Source organism: Rhamphochromis sp. 'chilingali' (genome assembly GCF_963969265.1).
Source record: "Rhamphochromis sp. 'chilingali' genome assembly, chromosome: 17".
Lineage (NCBI taxonomy): Eukaryota > Metazoa > Chordata > Actinopteri > Cichliformes > Cichlidae > Rhamphochromis > Rhamphochromis sp. 'chilingali'.
This window is the reverse complement of record NC_137944.1, coordinates 20,925,897-20,940,616: the sequence shown is the minus strand read 5'-3', so window position 1 is coordinate 20,940,616 and position 14,720 is coordinate 20,925,897. Positions and strand designations below refer to the sequence as shown.

The following is a 14,720-nucleotide window of genomic DNA, read 5'->3' as shown; positions in this document are numbered from 1 at the left end:
ACACTCCCACCCCCCACATCAGAAAGGCTCCAGCACGCACACTTCGCTCCCTCCCCGGGTAGGATACAAAGCCAGGGATCGGCACAGATGTGTGTACCCCGGACAAGTTCACGCAGTAGCTCCAAAGGCCTGATGCAGGACACGATATAAGCGCTCAAAGACCTGACGTCCGTGGCTTATCGGTGAATTGTAGCTCAGAGTGAAGCAAAACAAATGTGAAGTTTAATCTGCGCAGTTTTCAACACTCAACCCAAAATAAAGTTTATTTAAATAACCTAGAGCGTAATCTCCGATCTCTATTGGGAACGGTAGCGTGTCCTTAGTTTAAGCAGCCATTATTCAGTGCCAACTTTTCCCGTTAGAAGCAAATGCGCTGAGCTGCACTTTAGTTTCAAGCTTTAAATCTGATCCTCCACTAGGTTGCCAGCATCCAAGTTCTCCAAACAAAAGCTCATCTTATCTCATTTTTACAGGCTTACGTGCTTGATGCGTTAGTGTCAGAAAAAAAACAAGAAAGAAAAGAAAAAGAAAGAAAGAGGGGGGAAAGGGAAAGTAGCGTATTTTCAGCTTGTGTTCCGCTCTGGGATTGCCATCCTTGATTTGATGCTTGATTGATCGCCTGTCATGCGACTGCCTTTGATCTATTCATTCCTGATAAACATCAGTAAATCATTCACCATAGAGACACGCATGCGCCCGGCAGCTGGACTTCCTCAAAGGATAACTTTTTGGCCCCCACAGAGGAGCAAAGAAAAGACAAATTGAAAGAAAAGTTCTCAAGCGGGATAAATACTTTGCGTTTAATACCCCAAGGGGGAGGGAACAAGGGAGGAGGGGTGCTGGGGCGTAGCAAGATCACAGGGTGAACTCCTATGGTCACTTCAGACCTGACCTCGTGTTCATCCTGCAGAAACAGGAAATGCTGTTTAACTTGAGTGCATCTGATATTAAGCATGGATAGAAAAGTGAGGAGAAGTTGTTCTGGAAGTCATCAGAGGAATCTGATTGATTCAGTGTGGTATAAAAATGCAAGTTTAGTATAATCAAACTAACAATTGCTAATTAACTTTTCCAGTTTTGGCAGGCTGTGTATTAGCTTCCTAAATATGAGATGGAAAACTGTAATCGCACTCTATAAACATAGCTTAATGTGATTTAGAGGAAGGTGTACTGTGAAGTGCCAAAAGTCCTGTTTTCATTTGAGAAAAGGGAAAGATCAGTGAAGTAAATTCCACTTTAACAGCCTGACTTTTGACAGTCCGGCCTACGTGTTGTCATTAAGTTGACCAGACGTGAGCTGCTCTGCGAGAGAGTCGCATGTTTGCCTGATTCCATTTGATGTCCCTGCGAGAGACGGCTGTGATTGACATGCATTTCCAAATGACGGGGGAAAGAGGAGCCTTTGAAGTTCATGCAGTAATGACCAAAGCCGAATAAAACAGCTGTAGAATGTTAAGCAGGCAGTGGAAATGTGAGGTTAAGCAGACTTAATCAAGGTTGTGACGGGAAGACTTTGAACTCGGTGGGGCTGTAATTTCTAATTGACGCGAGGCTTTAGTGATGATAGAGAGAAATGTGTTTGAAGAACAAGCCTGCATGGTGAAAATGAATAGTGGCGGTTTATATACCTCTGCCACAGCTTTGCTAGCGAAAACCCCCCATAGGAGAGCAGAAAACATGGGGGGGGGGGGTGTTGTTATGTTTTGTCTTTTCCAGACTCTTCTGGTCATTTGGCTGAGCTCTGAAGTGGCCCCATTCCTGCTCAGCTTTTGAATATTGATTCGATTGTCTGCTTTTTCTGACAGACACATACATCACAGGCAGTAATGGTCAATCCTAACTTGGCAGGCTTTGTCTCGACATTATTTCCAGTACTTGACATATGGTCAATCCAAAAACTTTTAACACCTCCGCTGATGTGCGTGTGCCTGCGTGAGACTGTTTCCTCAGTAAAACGGTGTACACACCTATAAACACAGGCTATTTTTATAATGCATTACCAGATATTTCCACAACCCAGATTTGTCACTTTAGAGTTGCACTGAAACAAAATGTTGCATATGCTCCTCAGAGAGAGAGAGCGGGAGACAGGGTTTCAATAGCTCTTTGTATGCCATTTCAAATGGGCTCTGTTTCATCAGTCACAGTGATGATTTTAGACCCTGTAATGGCGCTGTACCCTATCTAGTTTATGACCAGTGACAATACATCAGTGTTCTTTCATTTGGAACCGCATTACTGCATCTGTTAGTTTTGGCAGTTGAGTTCAGTGCAGAGCAATTTGAGCAGTAGAGACTTTTGCTGCAGTCATTTGTCGTCATTTTCATTCTTTCTTTCTTTCTTTTTCCCTTTTCTTTTTTCCGTCTCCCTTCACCAAAGTGCAGCTATGTACATGCATTCCTTGAGTAATTAATGGAAGCTAAACAATGCAGCGATGTGAAGTAACAATAATCAAGGATGAGAATAAACAAGTGTGGTGAGAGATTGATTTGTAAAAATAAACCACACTAAAAGAGCAACCTGTGTGGTTTTTCTTTTTAAATCTTTATACGAACAGTTTGCTGACTTTGCCCATGCTAGCTTAAGGTAAAACAGCTGCAAAGAGTGCATGTGTTGCCATTGTGCCAGTGTTGCTTTAATTTAAGTGCAATTAAAGTCGGGCCTGAAACCATTACCCAACAATTTAAACGTCACCAGCGAGTTTAGTTGCTTATCAAACAAGAAAAATATCCAACACTGACTGGATCTTGACTCTTGTTTATCACAGGAAATCCAACATCTTTGGGTTTTGCCTCGTTTGGTCGCATTTTCCTTTGTATTTTTGGACATTTTGCAGATTAACCGATGAGTCGAGATGGTTAGCTAAACCATAAAAGGTTTAAAAGCACACAATCAATGCTACAGACTCTGACATTAACTTAAGCTCGTGCCACTCTTTAAAGAAAAGGACCTCTTAGACTGTTTAGTAGCAAGGTTGTCTTCAAAAATGACAGCACGTTCTATATACTAGACCAAGATAACCAGCGTTTAGTTTAATTAGCAGATAGGCGATACTTTATATAACATTTACAGAGAAGCCATAACTCCAGATTTGCCTCGATGCAGAGGTCACAGGTTTGATTGCTGCTTGAAAATTAATGGTATTGCCGCATGTCTCATCCTGCTTCTAGTTTGCCAACCGCGATATCTTAAATCAAACACTGTCACTCTAAGTAATGAATCTGTCAACTAATCATTCAACACGTGAGCGTGATTACAGTGTGACACCGTGTTAGATGTATTCCTCGGGATTTAAAAAGGTCTAGCTTCAAGAAAAGAAAAAAATAAGGACGAAAGGATCGTCTTGATTACGTACCCCGCACCACGCTCACTTTTACTGGCTGAAGTAAAAGAGAAAGAGGAAGAGGGAGCACACTGTGAAGTGACCAATCCACTGTGAGCTGAGCAGGATGCAGCTCCATAAATGTCTATATACTCACGCGTGCCCTGTTTTCAGTTCCTGTTCGCAGTTAAAAGCCCAAGTTTCGAAAGATTTGATCCTGATCCTGATCCTGATCCTCATCTCCTCTGACAGCCGAGCGATCAGTTCCTGTGCTGACAGAATTAGTGCAGGTCACGATGAGAGAGAAAGATGCTGCTACGCTGTTAAACATGGCTGCGTGGCCCTTTCAGAAGACAGTAATTGGTTTTCCTTTCTTGCTCTCCTGATAAATTTGTAAGGTAACTGAGTAGGTTTGACTGTGTAGCTAATTAGAAGTTTAGCACTCTAAACATAAATCACTCAGGTTATAATCACAGACTGTGGATGCTGTTCTTTTTTTTTTCTTTCCTTTTTTTAAATATGCATCATTCGACGTGCGCTGTAAACTAACTTCACTGCTACATTTTAATGATTTCTTTGTAGCTTAGCTCTACACATGTTTAATTAAAGCACCGTGCAGCATTCAGCTACACCGAAGCCACAACAAGCCAAGATGCACACACATTGCCTAGCCCTGTGAGCGTCTTCACTGACATCAGCGGCTGCCTTCTTCTCTCCTAAATAGATTGCCCTATGCTGCCACTATCTCTGCCTCAAAAGGAGTCTCTTAATTATGACTCGGGGGGTGGGGGGTGGGGCTTCTCTTCTCCTTGACGGCATCGTTAGCTGTGGTCCCTAATTATCCAGGTAGCTGACAGATCAGTGACAGGTCCACCGATTACTGCTGACAAATTCAGCAAGGTGTCAAGTCTGCAAGCTGCCTTGATAAAAATCAACTCGGAATCACCCGCTTCTCATGTGCCCACCTCAGTTGTTCAAGTGTAAACTCAACAACAGCTGAGGTGGCTCCGAGTTTGCCTGGAGCATCACGTGACAATCAAAAACGCGCCGGTGACAAAGAAGCCGTTGCTCTGATCGTGGGTAACTCGACTCAAGTAGCCATGCGGTAGGCGTTAGAGGCCTTTTAATAGTTTAACGTGAATGCGGCTTTCCGCGAGTGTGAGAAGATTTTCTTAATGCTCTGCCTTTCCCTCTGATCTTTCTGCTAACAGCCTTTTGGTTTGTTTGGCAGAGCAGGAACAAAGTTCCTAGCCGAGCAGCGTTAATACATTTTGTTGTTGCTACTTGGCATTGTATTCCTCTGCAGGAATTTAGCTCGCGGCGTCTGTCAGCTGAGAAACAAGCACAAAATGATGACTATTAGAACCTTATGTTAGTTTTATCGGGATGCTTCTGATAATGGATTTAATGACATTTGTCAGGGTTTGAAGCAGTGCTGAGAGGGGGAAAAACATATGTGGAGTGAAAAGTGTGTTTCTTGCTGTGAATGTGTGTGTGAACCAATCTGCATCACTGGGCAAGATGAGGAGTTTGCTCAGCCCTGTGTGTGTGTGTGTGTGTGTGTGTGTGTGTGTGTGTGTGTGTGTGTGTGTGTGTGTGTGTGTGTGTGTGTGTGTGTGTGAAATATTCAGATCCTGTGATAATGCAGTGTAGGTAAAGTGTCATTAACAGGTGACATTGACTGAAGGAGTCGCTGGATATATTTGCTATCCCGCACTCTAGTTTCATTTGCATGTGGTGTCAGGAAATCAAAGACACACACTAATACGCACACTCACACAACTCCGCTCTCTGTCCTCATCTTCGTGGAGGTTAAGTGACAAATGAAGATCGATGACTGCTCTTATGGAAAAGAGGGTTGAATTGAAAATATGTGGGAATTAGCCTCGCCAACCGAGTGAAGACATAAAGGCATTCAGAGCCGCGGGCGCGAGGTAAAACTATCCCCAAGCTTAATGAGGTTCAGAGGAAGCAGGAAAACCTGGGTTCTCGCTCAAGCGCAAACACGAGGAGCCGTGACAAAGAAATAAAAGGAAAACAAGGTCGTCGTTACAAGAATGAAACCCCCTCTGCCTCGCCGAAACACATCCTGCGCTTATTTGTTGTTTCGGCGCCTGTTTTGGATTCGTAAAGATACCTTGGCTACGATTCAAAACAGCTGCAAAACAAAAAGCCACAATTTACAGTGGGGATATAAAACATTAGGAAGAGGAATAATAAGAAGGAATCCGTTCACATGACTGGACCCGAGGGGGTTTTAGGGCGCCGGTTGCTAATTATTGTGAAGCATACATATGAAGGAAGCGTTTTCCTGCTAACTGAGAAAAAGGGAAAAAAGCTGAGCGAGTGGACAAGCAGAGATAACGTCTGTGTATATCCTCAGAAGCAACCAGTGAATCCAAAAACAGCTGATGCAAGATGGGAGTCCTGGAGGCACAGATCAAACATATGACTTTCACACAAGAGAATAGGTGTGACTATTAATATTTTTCTTCCTTTGGTCGCTTGGTTTAGGAAATCAAACCTATCCGGATGAATCTAGCCTTTTACCAAGTTAACTCTTGTTTATCAGGGTGTCATTCCCATCCCGTCTATACATGATTGGCTGCTAAATATTACAGTGATGACACTGCCATCTTTCAGTTCAGAGACTTCACAGCCGCTTTTTCAAACCATCGCAAGAAATCTCCAGGCCGTTCATAACCTCTGCTTCACTGTGACAATCAGGATTTATGGACAGAGCTGCAACTTACTTGAATTGCTCTTATTGCCCACTATTTTCTTTCCCCTGTTACTAATTTTCTCTCAGAAAATAGTCAGTATAATTTCAAGATTACATCTTCTGGTACATTTATTCAATCAGCAATGCAGAACATTCAGTGAACTCTCGTGTATCAGAAAGAAAATCCACCACCAGCGACTGAAAACAACTTTTTTATTTTGCATTTGTTTGAAATTAAAATCATTCCCTAATTTATTCATTTGACACAATCGGTTCTTTTATTTGCACATTTACTTTAAGAAACTAGGAGATCCAGTTAGTAAATGTAACTGAGGCCAACTGAAAATAACCACAGCACAGCACTGAAGAACTGGTGGGTTGTCAAACCCCCAGAGAGAGGCCAGCTGCACTTACTTTGTTCTACACAAACACCAAACTCAGTTGTGCTCTGTCACTACCTCCGATAACGCTGATAATTAAAGAAGCAGGCAAAAATAATTATTAGGCCGAGCGTAGACGACGCAAAATGGATGCGAAACAAAAAAACTGAAAGAAAAATGGCCAGTCGTGACTAAATACAGGACGATGGGAGGTCCAGGGTACACTCAGAGGTCAGTGTGGACTCTGGGGAGCACCTGTCTGCCTCCACTATAGTATACACATTGTGATTTGTGTGCTTTGTGTGTCTGTTTCTCTGTTTCCTCATATTTTCTAGCTCAAAGCAGAACTGCTTTAGCATGAACGCATGTTGCATCAGTGATTGATTGATAATGCTTGCTGGAACACTGGAGTGACGAGGCTTTATAGATCTGATTCGTCTTTTGCATTTTGCTACGGCGATCTTGGAAATTGCTTTGCAACAACGTTTTCCTTTCATCTCTCCTTAATATACTGGAAATTGCCACGATGGCGGTGCCTGTTGCTGTAATTAGGCGATCGCGCGAGAGATAAAACTGGAGATACATGACCGCAGTGAAAACTATTCTTAGTACTCAGTCAGCTGTGGTAAGCGTGAAAAACTGATGTGATCCAGAGATCTTATAAGAGAATTTGACAATAGCACAGTACAAGATGTTTTGGGGGTGATTCTATGCAGGCAGTTTTATGTCTCTGTAACCACTAAAATGAAAGGTAATCAAAATAACTGTCCCGAAGAGTTTCAATATGGCTGCCAAGTAGGGCTGCACGATTAATCGTTAGAAAATCGCGATCTCGATTCATACTTATGTGCGATCTCATTTCCAAAAGACGACGACGATTGCACCGCATTTTGATCCGGGACGTAATCTGCATGAAAACAAGCGCTCACTCTTCCTGCTTGACAAATGACAAGGGCGGAGCCTTATACCACGTGATACAGAAGCTGTGCCGTGTGATGCTAACATTAGCAGGGGAAAAAACAACGGAGAGCACGTCAGGGATGACGAGAAAGTGACAGGAGAAAATCCGTCCCGGTCAACCACCCAAACATCAATAACGGGAACCTTATACAGCGCTTCCCTATACCCGTCGAACTCCCACAGGCACAAAGAAATTACGGAGGCTATTACTTATCACCTGACCAAAGATATGGCTCCCATCAACACTGTGCAAAAAGAGGGATTTAGGGAAATGATCAACACCCTAGACAAACGCTACGCAGTGCCGTCCTGCAACTATTTTCCTATTGTTGCACTACCTGCTCTATACACGCAGCGTCGAGCAATGGTGGAGACGGAATTTCAAGCAGTTTTCAAGCAGTACAACATTTTGCGGCAACCACAAAACGTGAGACATTTGTTGTTTTTATGTTTATTTATTGTTTTTATGTTCAGTCTCAACTGTTACGAAGTTGATGTGCAGTTAATAAGTGCAATAAATATTTATACTGGAAAAGAAAACCGTGAGAGAATCGTGATCTCAATTCTAAGCCAAAAAATCGTGATTCTCATTTTATGCAAAATCGTGCAGCCCTACTGCCAAGGCTAGCTTCTGTAAGGGCTTTGTCTGAGTCGCAACATTCAAAAAACAACAACAGTGTTTAGGTGAGAGAGCGACCACCGGACGGCTGCGCTGTGTGGCCTTGAAGTAGAGTTGCTTCTGTTAAGCAGCCTTGAACATCTGGGTTTAAGAGGGGCGGGTGGGAGAGGGGAAGAAGACAACAGAGGGTCTGAAGAAAAGGTATTAAAAGTGACAGATGAACAAGACTTGGGGAGACGCTCTCCTGCAGCAGCAGCTGTGACTGCTGCCATCGCTCTGACAGGTGTCAATTAAGAATTACTGCAGAGGCCCTGTAGTCATTTTTTTCCTGCCCGGCTGTCCGTCTGTGCGCCTTTTTGAGAAATAGCGCTTTACCCTTGTCACTGCGTTAGCGCTTAGCCACAGTCGCCCCAGAAAATGAATGCATTGGCTGGCACTCTAATCAATACCCAGTGTATTAGCAATTATTTTGCACATTGATTTATGTTGGGGCAGCGACTCCCAATGTGTTGTTATTAGCTGCTGATTATATGTGCCTCCACTATACTGCAAGACATGCACGTCAGCACATACGCGTTCTCTGCTGCTGTTAGGCAGATGCATTTTAACCTTAGAGGCAAGTACGCGTTTAAGAATAAAATAGACAAACGAATGCTTTTACTCCCTTCACGTATTTCAAGATAATTTAGCAGGTCAGTATAACTGTGCTTTGCGTTGCCTTCTTATGGATGGGCAATGAGCACGGTTTTGGTTTATGGCTGATAGAGCGATGACACCATCGGCACTTTGGTTGGTTGCTCATCAGTCTCAATGTCTTTCACTGCATATGAAACAACTTGGGGGCTTGACTCTACAGCTAAAACGGGGAAAAAGAGTCTTTTTGGCAGGGAAGCGACGGAGGTGAAAAGGGACAGGGACAATAAGCAGAAGCTAAACACAGAAAAGACTGAACCTCAGACGGGCATTTACTAACTAAAGAGAGCTCTGGGACATGAGAAGGTTCAAAAGCAACATTCAGTTGGAAATAACAAAATATATCAATTTATTAGCGTAATGCAAGTGGCAGTCCTGCCTTTGCAATAGTTGCATGAAGTTGGCTGCATGGCTTTTCCATCATTCTAGCTCAATTTGGAAAGAAAGCACATGAATAAAACCTTACTGCAAACGTAATTCACTGTTCTTTTCATAAATGACTTTCTCTCTGGTGAAGCTGTTTTTAGTCTAAAAGTATTTCAAGAGTCCTAATATGAGAATGATAGAAAACTGCTTTGTTCTCAGATACCCCAGGGTGTAGTAAAAATACTAAACATATCCTGCTCCGGCACAGTGGGAGCACTTGTGCCTCCTCTCTTTGATATATAACTGTAAAGTAAATACATTGTGGTATTTACAGACATTTGAAGCCAACAAATTAATAATAGTGAGTTATATTTCCATCTTGCTGTTTAACTTTGCCACACAGCAGTGTGCTGCTGTTTCAGAGGGTGCTGTTAGCACCGGCTATATCAGTATGTTTCAAGGTGTTAGCCATTCCAGGAAAGGCAAAGAAAACTCCATGTGAGTCTGTAAAGCAAAAATGCAACCACAGCTGCAAAGCGTAGTGGAATCAGTTCTTCAAAGCGAACAATAAAGGCCGGCAGAAGATTGGTCAGGAGTGGGAGCATAATCAGACCCCCCTGTAAAAATCACTACATCAAATAAACATATGCGCACAAGCTTGTGGTTAGGTTTCTCGTTTCCTCTGTCAGGTAGAGTAAAGCTGGCAAGACCCAGTGCTGTATATCACCAGAAGGCAGGTTACTTGTTTTTATAGCAGTTGATAAACACTGGCCTCAGCATGTCCAAGCGGCAGCCAGTGCAAGTGGACAACAGTCAGGGGGTGGAAATTTCTATCCCCCCAAGGAGAGTTTATGTAACTGATAACGTGGGTTGAGAAGCAATGAATATGATTTTTTTTTTGGACACTAGTTTACTGCAGATAAGCTATCTGGGTAAGGATACAGTTAACAGATGACACTTTGTCCTTGAGAGCGGGCGCTGAGGAAGGTCACGCCGTAGCCTTGTGTGGTGTCACTGCCATCCCTCTTTCCTCCCCTTTACCCCTTCATCTTTATCTCAGCTACTCCCTCCGTCTTTCCGTCTATCTGCTGTGTGGGACTTTTTTTTTGGTTTTTTGGGGGGGAAGGGGGGGGGTTCCTGGCCCTCTTCTCTCTCTCCCTATAAGCCTTTTCTCATCTTCCTATCTGTCATCAATCTCTATCTTACTGACTCAATTCTCCTCTACCCCGCTCATATTTTCTTTCATCTTCCTCCCTGTCTCTCGCCCTCATCTATCGCTCTCTCTCACCGGATGCTCAAGAGTCAGTGAACTGGTTACAAGAACATGAACTCGACATCTGAAAAGGAGAGTGTAATACGTTCCTCTTTCAGGCCCGCTGGCCTTGTTCTCATATTTCAAGAGGCTGTTTTTTTTATACGTCTTCTTCTCAATATTCTAATTTCAGCAACATCCTGCAGTCACACTTGTGAGTTACAAAAATCCAAAAGTCACAGGGCAGTGAAGACTTGTGTCATGTTCTTTGAAGTCTAAACACATGACTATCACATATTTTCCAAGAGCAGTTCCTATTAAGCAGACAGTCTTTCCATAAAGCATGTTGTTCAGGGAAGAAGGGGGAAAAAAATCAAAGCGTATTTTGTTGGTTTGGTACGATTCGTTTTTATCTGCTCCTTTCATTTAAAAGGATCCCAGTGACCACAAATTGCTTGGTAATCGCTTAACAGTCATCAGCTTCAGCGCAACACTTGACGGGCAGTTGAAAGGGGATATAATGTTTCAGTATCCCGGTCGATTCAACAACACCACATGTTACCTCCAGAAAATTCCTCCCCAGTGCCGCTGTGCTGTCTCAGACGGTGACAGTCGCAGGGGGTATAAGCTGTCCCTCTAAGTCGTCTGTCTCAAAAAGAACAGCGGGAGGCCTCTCGCACAGCCTCCCGTGTCACTGTGTCTCTTTCGTCAGTCACTCCCTCACGCGCCAGACCGACTGTCTGTCTAGCTCACTGGCTGGATGTCCACCCAAGCATCTGTTTCTGATCACCCGTCTCCGCGCGCGAGCCTGCTCGAGCGATGATCCCAGCGTTGACCTGTTTACCTGTCTGCCTCTGGTCCATCTGCCTCTCGTCTCTCTCGTCACGATGGTGCACGATGACAGGACTTGCCGCTATGTCAGAGTAACAAGCCAGAGAACATGTTGACATTGAGCAACGCTTGCGTGGTGCGTCTGCACCGACACTGAACTTTGGCATAAACACAGAAAAATGACCGACGTGCTGTCTGCTGGAGTTGCTTCTGAAACTTATTTATGAAGTACTAACCCGAGGCGCCGAACATGAGGATTATATAATGTTACTTTATTGAATGTTATGGGAAGATGTTTCCATTTTTTTTTTATCAGGTACGCCAGGCTGACTTCCCCTTTACCCCATTTTGTTGTTGTTTTTTAATATATATATATAAATATATATTTTCTTGACTGGGGAATAAATAAATCTCACACCAGGAGTGCATAAATATAAAAACTGTGAAACTTATGAGAAAATAAAAAATAACAGAGACTATTGGATTCCATCAACAAAAGTTTCAATAAAAAATTTTTTTGCCTCTTAAATTTTTGCATGACTCTGATTTTACTCTTATTTTAATATCATTGCTGTTATTTTTGCTTCCACTGTTACAGGCTGTGTATTCCTTCTGTGAAGCTCTTTCTGGCATTAACCTGTAAATCGTGTTATATAAATAAATATTGCGTGTTTATTTGCTAGTGCGTTTGTTGCAGACACACAGACTGAATTATAAGTGAGGTTAGTTTTGTTCCCAATTTTTTAAAAATAAGTCAAAGTCTTTCTCTCAACCACAAAATGTCCCCTCACACACATTTTGACTAACTCTTCAGAACTTTTAGGCTGGAACGATGTCGCGACTAACTTTTTTTTTTTTACCCTCGAGTAACACATCTGGTTAGCTGTGTGTGTGTGGCATGCTGGATGTTTTTTCCTCAGTGTTTTGTGGGTTTACTGATGTGTTACAAAGTTACCTGTGAGTACAGAGGGGGGCTAACTTAATGTTTGAACATAACATTTTAGCTAATATCCATAAGCCTGGGTGCAAACTCAAAACTCCTGGATGTCTGCACATTATTCACCTTTTAACTGACTGAAAGTTTTTTATTTGCTGGAATTTGGTAACATAATAAATTTATCTGGGATTTTTCCTGAGTATTTCAAATTTTCATAAAAGCATATTTAGGCTTTTTGGACGTAGTAGCTGCTTACACAAGTGTAATATGTTTTCCACATGGCAATTTAAAGTTTGTTCTTTGCCTTTTAATTGATATCTAAGTTAATTTGATTTAACAGAATCAAATCCTGTCTTCCGTCTTACCGTATGATTTGGCTGCTGCCTGCTGTTTCACCTTTGTGAAGGTCTGTGTAATATAGCTGTCATCTTCCTGAATAATTACAGTATTTTTGGCGCTCGAATCCAAAAGTCCAAGAATGGCCACATTCCCAGTTTTATAGTGTCTGTGAGTGTGAGTCATTTCTAGGTAAATGTGACACACTTTTTTCCTCTCCATCTTCTAAGTCTATCACTCCATTCCTCATATTTTGCACCTTCCATTTTTTTCTGAACTGAGCTGAAAATAGACCGAGCGCTGTAAGAAAATACCGTCGTATTAACTGGGATCAAAGTCCCAACAATAAGACATCTGAGTGGACGGCAGCCATCAGCTTAAATATACTTCACAAACCAGAATACTTGATTGCTGAAAATGTAGCACATTGTAAATCTAATACTAGAAGCTAAATTGAATTTGGGTTGAGAAATGGAAAATTTGGATTCAGTACGCTGCACACTCAGATTTTCAGTATTGATTAATTTGGCCTTTAGTTTCTTTGTCAGTCGGCGCAAAAATGTCCTTTCCAAGTCCAAAAAGGAAAAAGGGATGAATTTTTAAAATCTCTTATCACTGCATAAAAAGCACTAAAACAGCAATGCTGGAGCAAATGTGTACTTCTTTTGGTTGTATGAGTCTGAAATACGTTACTCAAGACTGCAAAGGTGAAATGACCACAGTGCAGTTGGTGTAAAACTTAAACATTAGATGCTTTTTTTTGTGCCAGTCGAGAGAATAGAAACCTCTCTTCTTAGTAGAGTGCGGTACTGTGCGTGTCCGGGATGTTTAATTAAACTTCCTCAAACTAAACAGGATCATGGAGCAGAATGGCCTGAGCTGATTAACATCACGTACATCAAGGTCAGTCAATTACCCCGTTACCTCATTAGACTCTCCCCTCCCCTCAGTATTTATATAGTCAGCCAGCCAGACAGACAGACGTGATTAGCTGGCTGTTGGGGAAACCACTGAATTTCAGTTAAGGAGATTTGTACTTGGATACTGACTCCCTGTTTTTTTTTTTTTAAAGAGAAAATAGTGCATTTGTGAAACCCATTTTCACTGATCTTCAGTGAGCTCAGACTTTTACTGAGCAACACACCAGTCTCTGCTGATTTCATAAAAACAAAATAAAAAGGTGAAAGTCATGTCGAGGTAGCATGTGTCCATGTCTATTTTGGAGTGAAATCTACTGTTAAAACATCACAGCAGTTGCAGGAGCGCATTTAATTTTATTAATCCTTTATTTATCCAGGTAAAAAATCTCATTGAGATTAAAAATCTCATTTCCAAGAGAGACCTGGCATCATAGCAACAATACATGACGTGACGCTCGTGCTGGTTATCGTATGTCTAAACTTTCACTTTGAGAGGGAAGCCTGTCTTTGGAGAAGTTAGCTTAAAACGATATTTGTATTCATGCTTTAAACTGTGCTTTAAAAAGATAGCATTAGCTTTACAATGCCACACAGTAGACCTACTTTTGAAGCACTTCTGATGGCACAGTCCTGAGCGGGTGGAAATGTGCACCCCTCCTCTGGATATTTGGGATCTATTATGTATGGAGGAGCTGAGTGTCTACAAGACCATGGCCAGAGAGCTAGACAGGACAGAGCGAGGCACTATTGTGCATGTGCTTGTGTGTCTGTGTGTGTGAGGGGAAAGGGAGGGGGGACAGAAAAAGAAGCAATAGCAGGAGGGGCATAAAGGGGTGAAAAAAAAAGAGGAGAAAAGGAGACTGACAGTAGACAAAAAAGAACCAGAGAGGAAAGAGGGGGGAGGGATATGAGGGAGTGGAAAAAGAGGAGGCAAAGCAACAGAGGAGTGAAAGAGAAATGACTTGAGGGGTTGAGGGATGGAGAGAGGTGAATAAAGCGAGAGAGAAAAGTATCAAGGCAATGAAGAAGAAAAAACAGAGTCGGAGAGACAGTGAAAGCAGTTGGGTAGCGGAGGGGAGAGAAAGAGGGGAGGATGTCACCCATGGCTGCCACTCATCACTCACTGCTTAATGACGCAGTTTTTTTTTCTCTTCTCCTTCTTCTTCTCCTCCCGCTTCTTTTCTGTGGGAGAGAGGGGGAGGACAGAGTTTGGCCCGCACCCTATCAAACAGGGTCATACAGAGTTCACAACCTCCAGGTGGGACCGTCCTCCTCCTCCAGGGAAACGTTTGCGTGCCTGTGTGACCGCCTAGTGCGTAGTTTCAAAGATTATCTCTGGATCCGAAGACATTTTGAGGATAAAATCTAGACGGACGGGGAAT

General features: G+C 42.6%; 1 protein-coding gene across 4 annotated transcripts in view; it reads left to right on the top strand.

The window, feature by feature from the left end:
* The window catches only part of LOC308384404 (teashirt homolog 1-like), a 174,549-nt gene that overhangs the window by 143,958 nt on the left and 15,871 nt on the right, over positions 1 to 14,720 (top strand). The gene's annotated exons all lie outside the window — the stretch shown is intronic.